Source organism: Protopterus annectens, chromosome 11.part0 (genome assembly GCF_019279795.1).
Source record: "Protopterus annectens isolate FY-2018-M chromosome 11.part0, PAN1.0, whole genome shotgun sequence".
Lineage (NCBI taxonomy): Eukaryota > Metazoa > Chordata > Ceratodontiformes > Protopteridae > Protopterus > Protopterus annectens.
In genome coordinates this window covers 3916664-3930954 of record NC_056745.1, presented here as the reverse complement: position 1 = coordinate 3930954, position 14291 = coordinate 3916664, and positions in this window count along the sequence as shown.

Genomic DNA, 14291 nt, shown 5'->3' with positions numbered 1-14291 from the left:
CCCTTACAAAATTTAAAAATTTTATTCCCCTTAACCCAAACCCCTTTTTAAACCTTAAAAAGCACCAAAAACATGGGTTTTCGTTCCCCCAAAAACTATTATTATGGAAACCATAGGTTTTTGGAAATTTTAAAGGCATGCTTTGGGTACTCAAATCCTATAACCCAATTCATCCCCCAAAATGAAATTTTTTTTACCCAACGGAAAAGTCCCGGGGTTTTTTGGGGAGGCAAAAACCATTTTCCCCGGGTTTGGGGTTTAGGGGGATGGGTGGGGGGAAGGAAAAAAAATTTTTCACCTTTAAAATAATTGGGTAATTTTAAACGACAAAACAAACAAAGCAATACAGGGTTTTTATGAAAAACCAATTGGGGGGGGTTTAAAACAATTACATTTAGGGTTTTATAAAACCCAACCCTTTTTTAGCCCCAATTGGGAAAATTTTTCTTTTTTTTCCCCCAGGCAAATTGGATGTTTTTACGCCCCAACAACTTCTGGGGGTTTGAGGCCGGGCAACAATCCGTTTTGGGGGCCACCGTGCCCAAACCTTTTCTAGGGGTTTTTTTAAAAAGATTTCCCAAATTTTTACGCTGCCCGTTAAATTTTTTCAGGGGGTTTTCTCCTTTTTGGAATTCAGAACCCCATCCTCACGCTTTTTTACCCGGTGGCACCAGGGGAGGAAGGGTTTTCCAGATTCAACCCTTTTTAGGTTCCCCTTTTGCCCGCGATTTGGGAATTTTCCCTGGAACCCTTCCCGCGTTATTTTTTGCATTTGTCATTTTTTAGGTTTTTGGTTTTTTTTGAATTTAATTAACCCTTTTTAAATTTTTTTTTTGGTTAAAAGGGTGCCCCCTTTTTTTTTTCCCAAAATTTCAAACACCCAGTTTTTCACAATTAAAAGGACTAAAACTGCATTTTTGAAAAATACAATTTTTTAAAAACTGGAGGGTTTGATTGGTGGGCAACCCCCCGGGCCATCCCAAAGGTTTGGGAGAACGGGCAGGAGGGGGGGTAATTTAAAGGTTTTGGCCTTAAAACAGGGGAAGGGTTTAATTTTTTACAAATAATTTAAAAAAAATGGGGGGTTGGGGTTTCCCGGGGGAAAAATTAATTTTTTATCTCTTTTAGGCCCTTGGGAACCCCATGCTCAACCGGAACCCTTGGGAAATTAATATGACCCCAAGGACCCCCCAAATGTCCCCCGGGTGGTTTTTGATTGGGGCCTCCCTTTTGTGGAATGGGGAAATGTTTGGTTAAAATTTTGGGGGGGAAAAAAAATAATATTTCACCCAATACCAATCATTTTTGCTGTAAATTTCCCCAGGGGTTTTTTATAATCCTTTTTACTATTTTGATTCCATTTTAATTGTTCAATTTATAAATATTTCATTCCAGTTTTATTTTTCCCTTTATTTGCAATTTCATTTTGGGAAAAGCTTATTTCATTTCAGTTTGCATTTTTTATTATCCCTTTTTCCCGGCCATACTTTTTTTTTTATTACTGTGGGATTTGTCCCTTTAAAAACATTTTGATACCCTTCTCAAAAAGTTTCCCTGGTTAACTTTTTGGGGTCCACTCCCAAATATCCCGTTTTTAATTTTTTTCATATATTTAAGTACTTTACTTGGGGCCTTTTTTTCACAAATTTAAACCCTGCTACCTTCCCCTCATTTTGCAATTTAAAATTTTACTGGGAATGCAATCACCCGTTTTAAAAATTAAAACCCGCCTTGGGCCCCGGGATTTTTTTTTTTTGGACCCCACAACCAAAATTAAAAGGGATTTTAACATTTTCTGGTTTATATTTTCCTTTTTTCTGGGTTATTTTTTAAAAAAAAATTTTTGTTTCCGCCTAAAACCCCTTTTAGCCCTTTTCCGCACCCATTCTTTTGGTTGTTTTTTAATTTGTTCAACTTTCCCCCTTAAAATTTCTTTGTCCAAAAGCCCCAGGGTTTTTTCAAATTTAAAAAAATTTCATTTTCATTTTATATTTTTGTTTATCTTGGGGGTTGTTTTGGGTTTATTACATTTATGGATCCTGGGTTTTTACTTTTTATTTTTTACTCTTCCCGGGGGTGTCCGTTAAAGGGGTTTTGGGAACCCCCCTTTTCTTAAGGCCCCTTGGGTTGTTTTGGGGTTTTTTAGCATTTTCAGAAATGCCTGTTTTTAACCTCCTTTCTTCAGCCCCATATTATAAACTTACAGGGGCCTTGTTTTAATTTCCCTGCCCAACACTTTTTTCCAAAACCAAATTTATAAGGGGAGGGTACCCCCGGGGTTAAACTGTCCACAGGGAAAACTGGGAAAATTTTTTTGTTTTGTTTCCCCCAAATTTTTAAAATTAAAAGGCTATTTCTTTAAAATTTTAAAAATGTTTTTTAAATTTTTAAAAAAAAAAAAAAAAAAAAAAAAAAAAAAAAAAAAAAAAAAAAAAAAAAAAAAAAAAAAAAAAAAAAAAAAAAAAAACATTTCTGGATTATTTATTTCTTTTATGGACTGGTACATTGGACAAATTTAACTTATTGTTTGCATATATGAATAACTGTACTGAATTTTTAAGACTTAAAAGGGAGCTATCTTTACATACTATTGATTTCTTAGATATCAATTTAAAACAGAAACAGGAACTTTTGATACTAAATTAATTAGAAAACCAGTAAAAAGGAGTACGTACCTCCATTGAACAACTATGCAATTGCCTTTTCCGTTTAATAATGTAATGAAAGGTCAAATGAAGCGTGTTGTTAGGCTACATACTAATGATGAACATATGCTGTCTCAGCTAAATAAAATGATGGATGAAATATTTGATAGAAATTGTAAGAGAGCTGATGTACTTAAAATATAAAGTAATATTATTAACAGACATAGTGGACGTAATCTGGAAAATGCACATTTTTTTCTTAACAACCAGATAAAAGAAATACCAATGTACATAAAAAAACATTACAACACATAGAATTTCAAAAAGATGTATGCTTACTTTTTAATCAGTATACCAATGATATGAAATTCATAATTAATAAATACTGGGCAATAGTTTCAGTTATTCCGGAAATTAAGAATAATATAGGAGATAGATTTTTGGATACAAAGATGCAATAATTTAAAAACTAGATTATGCTATAAGAAACAACCTAGGAGTTAATAACTTTTTTACGACTAATAAAAAAGGAAGATATACTTGTAAAAAATGTGTACATTGTGCCAGTAAAACACCAATAAGCGTTTTGTTCATCTGGTTACTGGAAAATAATTTTATATAAATATTTATGGGAATTCTGAGACTAGAAATGTTGCACATTTAGCTACATGTCAATCATGCACAGCATACTATGTTGGAAAAATGAACAGGAAACTTTGAGATCATATAATTAGCCACTTATCTGAAATAAATAGGAAATTAACTAGCTAGGCACTTTACAAACATGTTTCTGATGATGCTATACATACTTTTAAGTTTATAATTTTATTTCAATTAAATGAATCTATACGCGGTAGTGATTTAGTACAACAAAATGAGCTAGAGGAGTTGAAATGGATTTTAAGGCTTAAAGCTCATATTTCACCAGACTTAAATGAAACTGTCTTTAAAACCTCTTCTTAAACAATTACATCAGTGGGTTTAATTAATTTATCATATGACTGTTTTTTGTATTATTTAGATTGATTTTATATTTGTTTTTTGTTTGCATGATGAAGCTTTTTAATTGAAACTTTTCAGAAGTTGCATATTAAAATTTTAGATTTTACTACCTTAAGCTCAATGATTTATACTGTATTGTGTTTGCCAAGGTTCCAGTGAATTTTAGTGTTTAACTAAGTCATTAAATAATGACATGCACTTGAGTGTCAGACTTTATATCCTTCAGAAAATGGACACTAACACAAACCCTGTTATTCTAGCAACTTTCTAAGTTTATAAGAGCAATATTTAAAATTTGTCCCTATTTGGGGGCTTTGTCTCCCCATTATTTTAACCTTTGCCCAGATTTCTTGTACTTACAGGTTGAGAGGTATGAGGCTTAACACGGTTCAGGCCTTTTGAGTTATTATATAGCAGGCCCCCTCATGGATTATAAAATATTCCCAGAGAACCCTGGGAAGAAAGGAAGAGAACCCCCATTTAAAGGTGTCATAGAACACTATAAAATTATATTCACCTGCAAGACAGGATAAAAGTGGTGAAGACAATCACAAGAAAACACATGGAAAGAGCCCAGGCTGTACAATACAGGGTTTATAATACAAATGCAAGGATCAGGGAATTCAAAGCTGAAGACCAAATGTTTGTTTTGGTTTTCTCCATAGAAATCACATTTTTGACTGAATTGCAGGATCCATTTAAAAAGGTAAAAAATTAAACAATATAAACTATCAGGTTAAACAAATTGGTAAGAGAAGGCCAATAAAGATATACCAAATCAATGTTCTGGAACTATGGAAAGAGTACGACCTTCTATACTTAGCTCAGTGGCAGAAATAGAAAGTTCTGGTGAAGAAGGAAATCTGGCCTCTGTGCCAACAGTGTGAATAGATGGCACACTAAACCTGAGAAAACAGATGTAAGAGTGTTTCTGTTAAGAAACAAGAAAGTGTTTTCAGAATTACTTGGCAGAGCAAATATGATTTAACACCATACTGAGGCCATACCAGGAGAAATAGTTAACTTAAAATTTTGCAGAATGCCAGAATTACAGAAGAAGCTAGTGCAAGAGAAAATAAAATAAATACTTAAGATGGGTATGACAGAGGAGTCAAAACAAGCAGAATATTCACATAGTGTTAATCCCAAAGCCTGATGGAACATTAGGTTTTTTAATGATTTTAATAACCCAAACAGCAATTCAAAAATTGACAGCTGCCTAGATTGGGTGGGCTAACAGAAAAGTTGAGAAAATCAAGGTTATCGACCACATTAAAGCCAACAATGGGCTAGTGGAAAATCTAAAAGCATAGCATTCTTCCTTTTCAGCTATGAAGTGTCTGAGACCTTTCAGAGATTAATGTACAGAATCCTAAAGGCCTGTGAGAAATATGGAGTTGCTTATCTAGTCAATGTTATAATATATTGTGTGTATTAGGACTCCCACCCAGCTAAGGTACAAGTCGTACTAAGACTCCTAGAAACAAGCCAGGCTACTGTTAATGCCTCAAAGAGCAAGTTAAGCAAGGCAGAGATTAAATACTTAGTGTGTGTAGCAGGGTCATTGTTAGGCCATAGAAAGAAAAACTTGAAGCAAGGAGAAACTGATCTATTCCAGGCACTATGAAACAAGTGAAAGCATTCTTGGAGTTAGCTGGTGCTAAAGAAAGTTTGTACATCATTTCACATCAATAGTGTGCCCTTACAAACACAAAAAAAGTGGAAGATGCCTCTTAAGGTAAAATATACACTAGACAGACAATGTGTTTAAGCAGTAGAAGCCTTGTGTCACAATTTGTTTTAACATCTGAATTTCAGTAGACCTTTCATAGTTTATAATGATGCATCAGAGGTAGGCCGGGGGCAGTACTTCCACAGATCTTTGAGGGGAAAAGAACACATGATGTCCATTTTATGTTACTGGTTAAGTAGAGTAGAGATCACATATTCCATTACTGAAAAGAAATGTTTGGTGATTAAGTGGGTGTGGTCAGCAGTGAAATACTGTCAACTTGGCTGGGACTTCAGACCATGGCCCTCGACGGTGTCTCCATAAGCAATGACATGGAATTACTAAATTTTGTCAGTGAGCACTCTCCTTACTGTCATTTAAGTTTGCTGTAAAACATTAGTCACCTTGACCTACAACAGTGCAGATGGCCTTTCAAGGCTCAGAGGTGATCCTGTAGTCCTAAAAAATGGGGCAATGTCACATAGTGTAGTGATTCTCACACTATGATGTGTCAAGGTGATGCACATAATATTGTTGTACATAAAGTGATTTGTAAATAGTGAATGTAATGTAAATAATATTGATGTAAATAATGTACATTGAGTGTTATTTGCTAAGCGAAGGATTGTAAGATTTTTGTAGGGGGTGATAAGGCTAGTAAGTATTGAAGTATTGCTAGGATGATAAAGGGTCTTGTGAGCAATAATACATTAGTGAAATTGAAGCTGATTATGCAGCTCCAGCTATCCTAGCTGTTTTAGATTATGGCAGTGGTGGGTTCTAAATGGGAGCCAGTGGCAAATCTGGCAATGTTATTATAGGAGGTTGCCAGTTTGTTGAGGTTGTTTTTTGACAGATTAGTATAAATAGGTGAGGCATAGAGGAGAGTAGAGATAAGATGGGTGTGGGCAATAGTAGTTCTAGCTATTGGAGTAAGGAAGGGTTTAATCTTATAGAGGGAGCCTAGTTTTCTGTTAACTAATTTTATTGTAGTGTTGATGTGAGTGTCAAAGTTATGGTTGTGGTCTATTATTACTCCTAAGAGTTTGGTGGTTGGGTCAGGAGATATGACAGTGCCATTATTAGATATAACTGTGAAGTCTATTGGGGATGACTTTTGTGTAGGAGTGAAGAGCAATAATTTTGTTTTTGTGGGGTTCAGGAGGAGGCAGCACTGTAAGAACCAGCTTTCTACTGTATTAAACACTTTTTGGGTGAGGGACTGCAGATGAACAGAAAGAAATTATGGACAGAATGGACTTACAGAGGAGAGGGGGAGTTTAATACACCTGAACCTTCAACTTCAGTTGACTGCCTGCATGTTAAAATTCCAATATCTTTTAGGCACAGATGTCCAAGTTGCTGCCTCTAGTTCATTTCTAAAGTCCATCCCTTTCCAAAAAGCCACAGAAGTAGTCAAAGCCCTGGTAGACTGTGTTCTGACTGCCCGGAAGAGTCTTGTAATGACAAGAATAAAAAATGGCAATACAATTTAGAAAGTATGTTGATACTGCTTGTCCCTTTTTCTTAGTTTCATAGGAAATAAACAGTTGGTCAGCAATCCTGAAGGTTTTTGTCCTAACAATATACAATTTGACTTGCTTGTGGACATCCAGTGTCTTAAATTATTTCTCTCTTATTTTAGGCTCTTTAAAGAAATCAGGGAGGTGAATAGCATGCCTCAATGTAAACTCTGAAACAACCTTAGGCAAAAAGGAAGGAATTATTCTCAAAGTATCCCTACCTTTATGAAAAATGAGATAGGGGTGACTCAACATAAGAGCTTGTAACTCAGATAGTCTTTTTGCAGAAGTTAGAACAATGAGAACACTGTTTTCCAAGACAAGAATTTCAAATCAGCTTCATCACTAGTTTCAAAAAGAAACACTGCAAGTTTATACAGTACAAAATTAAGATAAAGAAGGAGCCACCTGCCTTCTAGATGGACAGATATGTAACATCTCTTTCAAAAAATGTTTCACAAAAGCTAGGGAAGGAAGGAGGATCTAAGGATAGAAAAAGAGATATGGCTGAAAGATGAATGCTGATAGAAGAGGAATAGAGGCCACAAGATAAGAACTCTTACAAATACTGAAGAATCACAGAAGTCTGTGCCTAAAATGGATCCTGGTTCTTGGAGATGTATCAGCTGGACAATCTTTTCCGCTTACTCATATATGATTTTCTAGTAGCAGGTTTCTTTGCCTCCTTTAATACTTAATGCATGTCCTCAGAAAAAAAGTGCCTAAAAGATATTGGAATTCTAACATCCAGGCAGTCAACTGAAGTTGAAGGTTCAGATGTATTAAACTCCCCCTCTCCTCTGTGAGTAAGTCCATTCTGTGATAATTGTTGTTGGCCATTTTCAAAAGGAGGAATACAGGAGAATTATGGTTGCCTGGGCCAAAAGTGGGTCACTACAATCATTACGAATCTTTAGAAGAACGCTGAAAAAGCACACACAAATATTCCTGTCTATGGCAATTAAATTGCATCTGTCTTCCAAACTTACTTCCAAGGAGTCTTGGAGCAGAATATCTTTAGCTGTCTGTTCTGAGTGGAGGTTAACAAATCTACTTGAGGAGTTTCCCACAGATGGAAAAGTTCCTGAAAGACACCCCCCCCATGTGCAGTTTCCATTCATGAGGGTCTGTCCTGGTCCTGTTTAGCTTTCTGCAACAGTGTTTTGCTATGAAGAAATGTAGGTAGCTTGGAGGGACAGAGTGCACCACGTCACTAGATCCCAAGCTACCATAGTTTGTCTGCAAAGGGGATACCATCTAGTTGACCCTGATTTTTTATGTACCACATCACTGTAGCATTGTCTCTGATTACAATCAGAGGGCTTGGCATCCAAAAATTGTTCACAGATTTGAGAGCATTTTACAGCAATCATTTAATTAACACTTATATGTTTTAATCTGTCTTGTTTTTACCAATGACCCTGTACTTTCACTCCCTTGGATACAGTTCCTCAAACAAAGTCTGAAGCATTTGTTTTTACAGACCCACCAATTTATCTCCCTTTTCAGAAACCACAGCACTAGAATTTGAGTGCTTGTGTTGAATCCAAACTGATATGACAAACCATTGAATCTTTCTTATGTGAAGTCTGGCAAAGGGAATCATGAGAACAGTACAGGCCATAAGCCCTACAATTCTGAGATGTTTTCTGACAGATACAAGAGTTTGATGTATAAATAATCAAAACATTTTTCTTGTTAACTTTTCACTTTGTCTTGAGGCAGAAATGCCATAAGTGTTTTAACTAGAAGACATTCCGATTGTGAGATGGAATAAGATTTAGTTCTGTTCATCTGAAATACCAGGTTGAAAAATAAATTTACTACCCAAACCAGAGATTATTCACAAGCTGTGAAGAACATGCACAAATCAGGCAATCATCTAAGGGAAAATATGAATACCCTACAACCTGCAATGGGTTACTATAGAAGCCAGAAACTTTGTAAATACTATTAGAGCTGTTGATAAACCAAAAGGAAAAACAGCAAACTGAAAATGTAAAACAGATAAAGAAAAACACAAAAAGTGTATGAAATCTTTGAGGATTAAAATGTGATGATAATCATCTTTTAAATCCAATGTTAACAGAAAATTGTTAGGTGGAATGAGATGTAAGAGAGAGAATGAACAGAGGGCATTTTGAATATTGGAATTTTGATGCAAAGGTTTACAAAAGAAAGGTCTAGGACAGAAAATTTGTTGAGTGGAAGCCTTTCCTTCTTTGCTGTGGGGAACAGGGTCTACTACTTCCTGAGACAGTATCTGATTTAGAGAATAAGCAAGAATCCACATGCTATGGAGTAGGCTTCTCATGCAAGTGAAGCAGAGTTCATCCTGATCCAACTCAAGCATAACCTTGACTATTGAATGGGAAATCATAAATCCACCCCTGGTCTGGCCCCAGTGACTCTGATGGACAGAGACCAACAGTAAATATTGCATAACATACCACCCCCCAAAACCATTAGCATCCTCCTAGCTAGTGTACCCCTCCTTATACATGCCCAAGGCTCATGGGGATACAGCTAAGTTGGGTTCATGGCTAGGCTTATAAAGTCCCTGGTGGTCATTCGCCTAGTATATACCTATGAGCCTATGAACAGGGCAGTTTGATTGGGAAGATGTGGAGGCATCCCTTGAAAATGAGAAAGGGATTTCCACTGCTAGCTGTAACTTTTTAGAATGATTTTCAAAACCTAACTGTCTGAGATTATCTGGTGTCACAGACAGAGGTGAAGACCTAAACTCATGGACAGATTTATGGGATTGCTGGGGTGTAGAAAGGGAAAATCCTGAAAAGGCATACAGTCAGTGTAATTTTTAAGTTGTCCTTAATTTTGGGAAGGTCCTCATTTCTTCTTTGAACTTCCAAGCCACTGTTTTATTTGTTTGAGCCTTGTTGAGAATGTTTTTTTCTGATTCCAGAAAAAGGAACTTGAACTGGAAGAAAGGATTATGTTATATTTTGGAAAGGAGGGTTGAAAAATCTGGGTTTTATCCAAATTAACTTTTCCTAGTCATCAAATCCCTTAAAACCCTCCACAGAGGAAGGGCCAAACCACATTTCTTTATCTAGTGGAGCATTTAAATTTTCAATTTTAACATCCACTGATAAATTTTGAGACTGCATCCAGGCAAATCTCCTCAAGGCACAGGCACTAGCTGCAGCACTGGGAACAATATCTGAAGTGTCAAAGCATATTTCAAAGAATGTTTGATTACCTGAGACATCAAAGAGCACAGAAAACAACATAAAGTACTAGCACCTCCACTCCATGCCACCCCCCCTTTGTATCTGTGGAGCAAGAGCTATTTCTAAATTTTTAGATGTTATCTCAATTACGTTCAGCATGGTTACAAGACTCAAGCAAGGATATGCCTTGATTCCTCCCATGGTCATGATGGCCTTAGGTGACTGTGATCCCAGTAAGTGCTGGCATAGTTTGCTGATGAATGTGAAGGGTGAGACTCATCACTTCTAATTTCAAGGTCACGGTTCTTCCCCAGAAAAGAATGCATTGCTCTCCACAGGTTAGACGGAAACGGCTACCTCTGGTGGAAGAATTTAAGTGTCTCAAGGTCTTGTCCACAACTGAAGACAAAGGATATTAAGAGCAGCCGTAGCAGTACTGCAAGTGATGTACCAGACTATGGTGCTGAAGTGAGAGTGAAGTTCTGGAACAAATTATACATTATATGTCCACATCCTCACCTATAATGATGAACATTGGTTAGTGACTGAAAGGATGACATCATAGATACAAGCAATAGAAATTAAGTTTATTCACAGGATTACTTGGCACACTACATGACAGAGGGAGGATACCAGCAGTCAAGCAAGATCCTGAAACAGACCTACTGCTTCTCCAGGCTGATAAGGACCAGTTGAGTTGTTTTGGACACCTAGTGAGCATGATCTCAGGGTGCCTCCTGCAAAAGGTGTACCAGGCACAGTCTACTGGGAGAAAATCTCCAGACACTAGGCACAACCTAGTTCACCTTTGTAAAGGACAGGTCCTGCCTGCTCAGTCTGGTGAACTTCTTTGAGAAAGTCACCAAGGTCATGGATGAGGGTAAGTCAGTGCATACCGTCTACCTTGACCTGGCCAAGGCATTTGACACACACAGGTATTATAGATGAACCAACAAAACTGTGCATAATCCTCTACATCACCAGATGCATGGCCAAATGGCTCACAGTTGGAACATACATTATTAGAGAGGGGGGATCCACATCCAGCAAGAGGCCAGTCACCACTGGACTACCACAGGGCTCAGTGCTGAGCCACCACCTGTTTGGGATATACTTCTCAGATGTCAAGGCATATGTAGATGGCCTTTGGCTGACCAAGCTTGCTAATGACTGCAAGTTAGGGGCAATCACTGACTCCCCAAACAATGCTGATATCTTACAGAAAGGACTGATGCAGACCAATGATAGTTGTCAGAGCCATGGCCTCAAACTAAATGCAAAAAGGTTCATAATAATGCTCTTTGGGAAGTCAAATCCCCCTGCAAATTACAATATTGATAGCACCCCTAACAGTGGACCGACCCAGTGGCAAGATATGTGGGTACTCAGATAGATAATAATCTAAACTTTGACCACCATCTGTCCACAGTGGTGAGGAAATCCTTCTATCTGGCTCAGGTTATAAGTAAGAGCATGGCATCCAGATCTAAGGATGTCATAGTACCACTGTATTTGCCCCTCATCAGACCAATAATTGAGTACAATGCACCCTTTAGCATGTACCTCATTAGGTACCTGAAACAAAGTGTCCTCTGCAGTTTCTCACCAAACAAATACAGGGTATAACCAACATGTCACATGTGGACCTATTAAAAGCCCTATCAATGTATTCAGGTTCCTATTGGTTACTGAGACGTAATCTATGCCAGACCTACAAGGCAGTCTCTAACCCAGCCCCAATGGAAAGGTTGCACACTTGCAAAACTAACTGCACAATGGCTACCCACTGCAAGGATCTAAACCTGATCTCTGACATGAATAGATCATGCTGAAGAGACAGCTATGTGTCCCAGAGATTGCCCCTCCTCTGGGATAGGCTTCCTATTCAGGTGAAGCAGAACCCTTTCCTAATGGATGGAAAATCACAAACTCACTCCTGGGATGGCACCCATGTCCCTTATGGACAGAGGCAGTCTGTAAAAATTGTCAAAACCCCTCTTGCTAACCTTCATTATCTTTCCTCTAGGGATAGAAAATTGGGTAAAACTGGTTAGGCTCGTAAGAGTTCATGAGCTGTTAGCCTAGTAATCTCCTATATACCTATGAAACTCCAGGTGGCAGGTGCACATGCGTTTTTATTGAACTCATACAGAGGCAATATGCTATTGTGTGAAGTCAATTTTATTTATTTGAATCTGTTTACTAGTAGTGCATTGATTGCCATCAAACAATTTCAGGTACAGCATGGGTAAGCACAATCACAGCAAAATTTACAGAAATGAGCAAAAGTAGAAAAGTATTTTGAAGATAGCATAAAATCAGAAAGCAATTTGAGCACGCCTTCATCTAGCAAAGAAAATATATGAATTACACAGTATGTAGATGGTGATTGCAAAACATTTCTGAGCTTACAGCTTCCTGGAAAAAGAGTGAAACAGGTTTTTCAACGCTTGTTGCTGTCTGCTATTTCTCTTGAGATGTACCGACCTTAAAGTTAGAACAATAAAGTGATGGAACAGTGTTGAGAGAGTCCTCCCCCCACCATCTATGTGGCATGCAACCTACAGAAAACATTTCTGTGGTATTTTTCTTTGTGGTCTGCTTGCTTGTAACTGTGCAAGCTCAAGAACACGTTTTGAGAATATACACACTCAGTCTGTCAGTTATGTGCTAATATTTGCCAGGCAGCGTTAATATGATCTCAGCAGTTATGTGAACTTGCAGTGGAAACCGTATTAGTCTACAACAAATGGACAGAGACATGAACACTGCTGCACTGGTCCATCAGCTGCAGTAAACTTTGCAGTGATATACTCCTAGAATTCCTTAGCCCTATGATAAACTCTAATGTCTAATATATCTGACCACAAAAAATTAGTACACAAAGCACTTGCTGAACAAATAGTGAATATAAGTGTATGGAACTGCCATTCATTCATTCATTCATTCATTCATTCATTCATTCATTCATTCATTCATTTGTATTCACTAACCAAGAAAACCTAACTGGAAAGGACACATTTTCAGTGGAGATCTGGAAAGAAAAGCTCATTGTGTAAAACTATATAGCTGGTGTACTATAGCTGCAGAATATAACAGAATACATAACAATACATTTGTATAATACCCGATAAAAGCATAAAACTAAACATAACATAGCTATATAAGAGCAATATAACCTGATGCTAATTTACTCAGTGTATCTGTACTGTCATAGTCATTTTAACTTGGTGTTTTTAAGGGTCATCTGGGTATCAAATTTAAATTAATGGCAATATTTGGCAAACTGAAGCATACAAAAGAATAATCTGATTTTGTAATCCATTAAATACTGAGCCATATTCAAGGAACATTATAATTCATTTAAACTTTACAAGCATTCTTCAGTACCACAGATGTTTTTATTATTTTACAACTAGAAAATCTAGACAGTAAAACCACTAAATTGAGAGTATAAGTGCCATTAACTAATAAAATGTAGCATTGAACTGGAATGTGGAAATCCAAAAAAGGAAACTGAATATTTAAAACCTAACTGGAATTGATCGTCAAATAACCGTTTAAGCTGAAGAGTGATTAGTCTGAAGTCACGCACTCTAGCTGGCGGGATAGAAGACAATTCTTATATTAATTTCAATATCATCCTCAACATTTCTTATTTCCCAGTATATACTACATAGTTCTAACAAATGTTATATAGCAACTAAAATAAAACAAACGCTTTTAATGCCATTAACTGTGTTTCTTATTCCTCAATATATACTACATAGGTCTAACAAATTTAACATAACCATAAGACAAACTTGAAAACACGTTTTTTTTTTTCCTGGATTCATCACATTTCCGGGCTTCAAAGGACATATAATAGCATTTTAATAATTTATACTGCTTGAGACTTGAGAAAAATTAAAGATGAGCAGCAGGTGGGAAAAGCATTTGACAAGGACTTTTCTGCAGCTCTTTCCTATCAAACAATTCAAAAAAATCTGTAATTGCTTGCAAAATGAACAAAGGCTGGTAAAAGCTACATTCTGTGTTTCATTTCCCCCTTTCTTTAAGGATTTATACTCAGTCACACATGAATCACTGCACCATTTGCACTCTCACTGCACGTGGCTTTTGTAATTTCTAGTGCCTGGCACTGCACATGGAGCTATATAAATTCATATGCTAATGGAAAGCAAATCAAGCTTAC